Below are 6,000 nucleotides of genomic sequence, written 5' to 3'. Positions count from 1 at the left end.
ACTTCTTATATATTTCTCACAGAAATTAATGTCTCGGTGGTCCCTAAAATCCGGTGGCCCGAAGCGACGCTTTGTTCGCTTTGGCCCAGGGCCACCCCTGATCCTAGTATGTTGATGTCCTGAAAATGATATTTTAGTTCAGATTATTGAAGTAATGATGAATGGATTATGATTAAGATTGCTTAATTATATAGTTTAACTAGAAAATGACTACGTAACAACTTTATCTTGTCAAATTTTAGTCAATCTTATAATACAAGTTTTTGTTTTAAATAGTATATCTAACAGCTCCTAAATTTGAAACTTATCTTAAGACGCTCAAATAATGATTAATGAGAAGGATAACCAAAAAAACATATAAACAAGTATAGAGTAGGTCTAGGGTTTGACAGTTAGAAACAAATAAGAGGGTTTCACTATAACAAAATTAAATTCTTAAAGTTATAATATATTAGAAAAAGAAAATGTAATATAAATATTATTAGATCAACCCAATCTGACGTGATAATAAAGGTCTAATATACAATAATCTTTTGTCACTACTTGAAGAAAAATGGGCACAAACCATAAAAATCAAAATTTCCATACAAAGAGAAGTTCTGTAATAACCCGAGACATTTTTTTGGTAATCAAATATCATGTAATTTCAATAGTAAAATAGGCGAAGTGCTGTGCATAAAGTTATATGAGTGTAATTTACAAAAGTTTAAATATGATGGATTTTCTTTCTTATTTGCATATGTAGACATTAGAGCTACCACCCCTGAGTCCACCCTTACCCATGAAATGATAAAAATTATTATTCATAAGATAATTAAATATTGCATCAGCGAGAATTTTGATTTAATATATATAAATATAATTTCATAAAATTGACCTCTTTAAGAATATTGTTTTTTTTTTTTTTGAGGGAAAGCAAATACATAAAGTAAACCTAATGTCCTTCAGGGACTAACTAGTAATAATGTTAACAACAGGGATTAAAGGCAAATTCTGTCACACATGTAATGCTGACGCGGCCACATCATGTGCGTCCGTGTTATACTCTCTGCGACAGTAGGACCACGTGATGTGGAAGCAACTCGCCATAACACGTGTTTCGTCAAGATCCACCGATAGTTGCCAAGGGACCGTCGGATCCTAGTCCTTTAGATACTCGATTAGGGTTTTAGCATCAGTTTCAAGTATAAAAGAGACAGCCATATATCTTCCTCCTTATCAGAGAGCAAACTATTCTCTCCATTTTTGCTAAAGATTGACCTCTCATTGAGCTACATGTAACATTTTTAGTTTTCTCCAACACTTCAATTATTAACAAAAACTAATGAGGTCCCTTTTTTTGTTTTTAGAGACAAGACAATAAAGAGATGTAACAAAGATTACATATTTACTTATAATTAGTGTTGGGCGGATTCTTATATTAATATTATTTTGCCGTTTTCAAACAAACTCCAAACATGCAGGTGGGGTGATCCAACCATGGATAGATAACTCTAGACCCACTTAAAATATCTTGATTCCACTACTTTCTTGAGAGTTCTGGACCAAAAAATTACAATCCCTTGTCCTTCAACATCCACCACATTTTAGGATCAACTAAAAAAAGAGATGGAATTAGTTGTACACCCAAAATTATAAGCTCAACAAAATATTGTTGTTTCTGGCTCCCCATAATTAACGAAATTGTTATGTTTTCTCCAAATTGCAAAAGATAGTGCTACAGAGCGGAAAGCACGTAGTGAATGCGGCTTGTGAACCTCACATCCTGGCAAAAATTGACGTGTGACTGGAATGAAATCCAAGTATATAAAAAGTAGAGAACTACGTAGATATTTAGATGTCAAATAATGAACTAGAATATGTGTTCCAATTCCTCTGCCCTCTTACATAAATAACACTTGTTTACTCACATGAAACTCGCCCTTGGTTGGCAAATCATTGGTAGGAATTTTATGGAATAACGCGACCAAATATAACAAAAGAAATCTTAGATGAAATACATATTTTCAAGAGTTAGTCACGAAATTTCAAAAGAGATGTGAATTTGATCTATGAAAATTGTAAAAATGACACCAATAATCCCTCTTGTCGTCCTTCTTTATAAATATCACTACAAAAATCCAAGTTATTTTCGACGGCATAAGTCCACTGCCAAGAAAACGTCTGGAATTTGAGGATTCTTCAAACACTTATAAATATGTGTCCATGGTCTCTCAGTGTTACTGTGATTCAAACTCCAATTCGACTTTGAATTCTTTGCCAGATACAATTGTCACTGGAGGAGAATTTGAGGATTGTTCCAATTTGGATGATATTGATAATAATCCTGCTACCAAAAGGAATAGGCTTTTCAACATATATCTATATTCAAAAATTTAATTTTGTTATTATATTTTACTTTTGTTAATATATATCTTATCTATATAACTGAATAAGTATATTGAATACCATAATCACAAAATATTTTTTATGTCATATTCTATCTTTTTAAGATATATATAATAATATAATATCATCTTTTACTAAACTTCTAAACAGCTAAAAAATAAATAAATAATACTTTAATTTAAAGGCTACTCTAAAAACTCTCAAAATAATTTATACGTGTATCCAAACGAACCCTTACAGAGAAGTTGTACCTGTTCTCCAAAAACCAGAGGTTACAAAGCCTAACGCTTTATGGGACGGTGTTATGATCGCTCATTTGTTTCTTTAGGAATGTAGATACTTTTAGTAATGTTATTTCTACTATAATAGGTGCACTCGGATTTTAGCTCTCAGTTTGGTGACAAACTGATGAATTATTATTATTATTAAGGTTATTTCTCTAATGACCCCCAACTTTGTGACCAGCTTCCCGCCCTACTTTACGAAAAATACCCATATTATAACACCGTCACTCTCTCTCCTCCATCGTGTTTTCTCTCTCTGCCAAGTCACGCCACATCATCTGTTACGCCACCTCATCATATTCTCAGGCATGGGTCGCCGGCCGGCGACCTTCAAAATTTTTTTTCTCTCTTTCTCTAAAAATGTTTTTTTTTTCTCTCTTTCTCTAAAAAAAAAAAAAAAATTTTTTTATTCTCACCTCTCTCTCTCTCTCTCTCTAAACTCCGGCGATTCTTGAACAGACTCGGTCTATTCAAGAACAGATCAGTCTGTTCTTGAACATATCAGTATATTCTTGAACAGATCAGTCTGTTCAAGAACAGATCGAACTCCGGCGAAGGGAAACCCCTTCGTCGGAGTTTAGAGAGAGAGGAGATAATAAAAAAAAAAAAATTTGTAGAGAGAGAAAGAGAGAAAAAAAATTTGAAGGTCGAAATTTGGCCGGCCGCCGACCCATGCCGGAGAAGATGATGAGGTGGCGTAACAGATGATGTGGCGTGACTTCGCAGAGAGAGAAAATATGATGGAGGAGAGAGAGTGACGGTGTTATAACAGAAGGGGCCCATATGGATACTTTTCGTAAAGTAGAGGGTCAGGCGGGAAACTGGTCACAAAGTTGGGGGCCATTAGGAAAATAACCCTTATTATTATTATTATTATTATTATTATATTTTTCGAAACGGATACTAGTCATTTTCAACTTTTCTCTTGTCTTGAAGTAAATGAAACACATGGTCAGAGAATATCATCCTTAATGTTGCCTTTGAAAAATTAATGAAGATAAACGACTTCTCTAATCAAAACAATGAAAAATAGTTTTTTTTATTGAATGACAGGGTATATTTTCCTTTTTCGATTGGTTGGAAATACCATCTGGCTTCACAAAGATTCAACAAAATTGTGATAAGAAAAATTGCGAATCGACCTTTGTATGTTAAGTAAATTATTGAAATTATCGTTGAAGTTCCACAATAAGTCGATCCCCTCTTGTAGCTTCATCATGTACCTAAATTACGCTAGAGCTAATCTTGGTGTTTTGTGATCGGCAATTGACCACCTTAACAATTCTGCGCAATCAATAGTTGCCCTAGTTAATCGTGGGGTGGAGGGACTTAACACAAAATATGCGAATTTTGTGGACTTAAGTTAGTAATTATTATAACCTTTGTGTATTCTTTTATTTCAACAACAATCTCTATCTGTAAAGTCTCTTAACAAATTAGAGGACTCTTAACTATATCATTATTTCATTTTATGATAAGAGGGTACTGTGTCTCTCTTTAATCTCCTTGTAACATTTTTAGTTTTCTCCAACACCTCAATTAATAATAAAAAGAGAGATATAACAAAACTAATGTAATATGTTGTCTTTCGTAACTTCTTAATGTAATGATGTTAAGTTGCTGTTAGTCAGTCGTTTTCTTTTTTTTTTTGCTAAGGATGCTGCTAGTCAGTCTTATCAACAAAGTTATATTCCAAAAAGAAAAGAAAAAAACTAATGAGGTCCCCTTTATTATAGACGATAAAGAGATATAACAAAGATCACAGACATACTTATAAATAGTGTTGGGAGGATTCTCATATTAATACAGATTTTGTTTTCAAACAAACTACAAACACGCCGGTCGGATGATCTAACCGTTGATAGACATTTCTAGACCCACTTAAAATAGACATTTCTGCACCAAAAAATTACAATCCTTCTCCTTAAACATCCACCACATTTTAAGATCAACAAAAAAGAGATGGAATTAGTTGTAGTACCCCCAAAATTATAAGCTCAACAACATATTGTTGATTCTGGATGCCCATAACAAAATTGCTATGTTTTCTCCAACTTGGGAAAGATAGTGCTAGAGAGCTGATAGCACGCCGTGAACTTGGTTTGTCAACCTCCCATCCTGACAAAATTTGAAAGAGACGTGTGATTGGGATGAAATTCCAAGTATATAAAAAGTAGAGAACTACGTGGATATTTTGACGTCAAAGAATGAACTAAAATATGCGTCGTCAATTCCTTTGCCCTCTTACACAAATAACACTTGTTTACTGACATAAACTAATCAATGGCAGGAATATTTTTATGGAGTAATGAGACCAAATATAACAAAAGAAATCTTAGTTGAAATCCATATTTTCGAGAGTTAGTCTCGAAATTTCAAAAGAGATGTGAATTTGATCTATGAAAATTGTAAAAATGTCACTAATATTTCCTTTTGTCGTCCTTTTCTATAAATATCACTACAAAAATCAAAGTTATTTTCCACGGCATAAGTCCACTGCCAAGAAAATGTCCCGAACTTGAGGATTGTTCAAATTCTTATAAATATGTGTTCATGGACCTCTCATTGTTACTGTGATTCAAACTCCAATTCGACTTTGAATTCTTTGCCAGATACAATTGTCACTGGAGGGGGAGGAATTTGAGGATTGTTCCAATTTGGATGATATTGATAATAAACCTGCTACCAAAAGGAATAGGCTTTTCAACCTAAATAAGTATTCAAAAATTTAATTTTGCTAGTATATTTTAGTTGGGTTATTTCTCGAAAGCCCCCTACTTTATGACAAGCTTCCCGCATAGCTCCTTACTTTATCAAAAATATTCAGAAGGACTCCTTTTCCAGCTGCCGTTAATTCTCCGTTATCTAATCATCACCTCTCTCTGTCACCTCATCGTTTTTACCGGCAAAGGTCGCTGGCCGGCCAATTTTCCGGTCGGCGACCTTCAAACATTAATAAAATAAAAATAAAAAAATCTCTCTCTTCTTCCTCTCTCCTTCTCTCTCTCTCTTCTCACTCTCTCTCTCTCTCTCTATCTATACTGGCTGGCGAAGGGGGGAGCCCTTCGCCGGTCGTCGGTCTGGTTTTTCCAGACCTTCGAAGGTCTATAAGCACCTCATGTTATTGTTTTACACGCGCCATTTATACTTGAATGGGTTATAAATTTTGTCTTAGGGAGGACGCCTGCAACAATAACTGGGGGCACCATAGAACCGCGCATGTTGGACGGACAAAGAATATAAAAAATGATTGTTGTAACGGTTGCTGCACATGACAAAACCAATTCAGACAAAAAAAAAAAAAAAAATTGGTAGTGTTAGCGTGCCT

This window comes from Eschscholzia californica, unplaced genomic scaffold (assembly GCF_041429995.1).
Source record: "Eschscholzia californica isolate CP2 unplaced genomic scaffold, dmEscCali1.0.p SCAF_2, whole genome shotgun sequence".
NCBI classification, from domain to species: domain Eukaryota; kingdom Viridiplantae; phylum Streptophyta; class Magnoliopsida; order Ranunculales; family Papaveraceae; genus Eschscholzia; species Eschscholzia californica.
This window is presented reverse-complemented; position numbering follows the sequence as displayed.